This window comes from Lupinus angustifolius, chromosome LG17 (assembly GCF_001865875.1).
Source record: "Lupinus angustifolius cultivar Tanjil chromosome LG17, LupAngTanjil_v1.0, whole genome shotgun sequence".
Taxonomy (NCBI): domain Eukaryota; kingdom Viridiplantae; phylum Streptophyta; class Magnoliopsida; order Fabales; family Fabaceae; genus Lupinus; species Lupinus angustifolius.
Window position 1 is genome coordinate 11,177,082 of NC_032025.1, and position 2,211 is coordinate 11,179,292.

The window sequence follows — 2,211 nt, forward strand, 5'->3', positions numbered from 1 at the left end:
AAGCTGATTGCAAACCATTCCAGAACTTGGAAGTGAAGCGCGGATCTCTATCCGAGATGATATTAGTGGGAATACCATGCAATCGGACAATCTCTTTAATGTACAACTCTGCCAATCTCTCTAAAGAGTACTTCATGTTGATAGCTGTCTTGGTCAAACGGTCCACAATGACCCAAACAACGTCGTAACCCTTCTGGGTCTTTGGAAATCCACTCACGAAGTCTATCGAAATGTTGTCCCATTTCCAAACCGGAATATCCAATGGTTGTAGTTCTCCACCAGGTCGCTTGTGTTCAATCTTCGCTTTCTGGCATGTCAAGCAACGGGAAACATACTCGGCTACCTCTTTCTTCATCCCTGACCACCAGAACATTTTCTTCAAATCTTGATACATCTTGGTAGTTCGTGGGTGAATACTCAACTTACTCCAGTGTGCTTTGTCCAAGATTGCCATCCTCAAATCAGGGTCTCTTGGCACGCAAATTCTGTTTTTGCACTTGAGTACCCCATCAGTCCCAATCTGAAATTCTGGGGCTTTTCCTTCTATCAACAGTCTTTTCTTCTCTTGCAGTTCTGAATCCGAATCTTGTAAACCTTTCAATTGCTCCATGAACTCATTCGTTCCGGTGAGCATTCCACAAATCAAACTCTTAGGTCCAACTTGAACTGCTAGATTTAAATATTTGAATTCTTCTATCAGTTTCATCTCCCTAACCATCATCGTCGAGATATTCAAAGACTTCCTGCTTAATGCGTCCGCTACCACATTTGCTTTTCTAGGGTGGTACTAAAGATCGAAAAAATAATCTTTGAGGAATTCTATCCATCTCCTTTGCCTCATATTCAGCTCCTTCTGATTAAATAAGTACTTTAAGCTCTTATGATCGCTGAAAACCTCAAACCTTACACCGTACAGATGGTGTCTCTAAATCTTGAGAGCAAACACGATCGCAGCTAGTTCCAGATTGTGCGTTGGGTAGTTCTGTTCATGAGTTTTTAACTGTCTTGACGTGTAAGCCACTACCTTTCCTTGTTGCATCAACATACAACCTAACCCTTGCTTCGACGCGTCACAATACACATTGTAGTTCACGTAAGGATTTGGCAGAATCAAAACAGGTGTTGTGGTCAACCTCTTCTTCAATTCCTGAAATCTCTCTTCACACTTGGCCGTCCAGATAAATGCTTTATCTTTCCTGGTCAGCATAGTCAGCGGCAACGCCAGCTTGGAGAATCCTTCAATGAACTTCCAATAATAGCTTGCTAAACCAAGGAAACTCCTGATCTCTGTTACTGACTTAGGAGAATTCCAGTCCATTACAGTCTCCCCCTTTGCAGGATCCACTACAATTCGTCTCCACCTTTGCAGGATCCACTGCAATTCCTCCCTTCGAGATCACATGACCGAGAAAATTTACAGACTCTAGCCAAAACTCACATTTCGAAAGTTTGGCATAAAGCTTGTTGTCTTTCAATATCTGCAGCACCACTCGCAGATGCTCGGCATGTTCTTCTGCAGTCTTTGAGTAAATTAGAATATCATCGATAAATACGACTACAAACGTGTCGAGATAAGGATGAAAATTTTTGTTCATGTAATCCATGAATACTGCAGGAGCATTGGTTACACCAAATGGTATTACGAGGTATTCATAATGACCATAACACTTCCGAAAAGCATTATTCGGAATATCCTCCGACTTCACGCGTATTTGGTGATATCCAGATCTCAGATCGATCTTAGAAAATACTGTAGCTCCTCTCAATTGATCCATCAAATCGTCAATCCTTGGCAATGGATACTTGTTCTTCATAGTGACTTTATTCAGCTGCCGGTAATCGGTGCACAACCTCATGCTACCATCCTTTTTCTTGACAAACAATACTGGTGCACCCTATGGCGAGACGCTAGGTCTGAAAAATTGCTTATGCAGCAGATCTTCCAACTGCTTCTTCAACTCCGTTAGCTCCAACGGTGCCATCCTATAAGGAGCAATAGAGATCGGTCCAGTTCCAGGAACTAGATCGATAGCAAACTTTATCTCCCTTACTGGAGGTAATCCAGGAATGTCTTTCGGAAATACCTCGGAGAAGTCTCTGACTACAGGTAGGCTCTCAATCTCTGCTCTACCTTCCTTTTCCAACGAAGCCAACATCATAAACACCTGAGCTCCGTTCTTCAACAACTTCTCCATCTCGTTGGCAGATGTA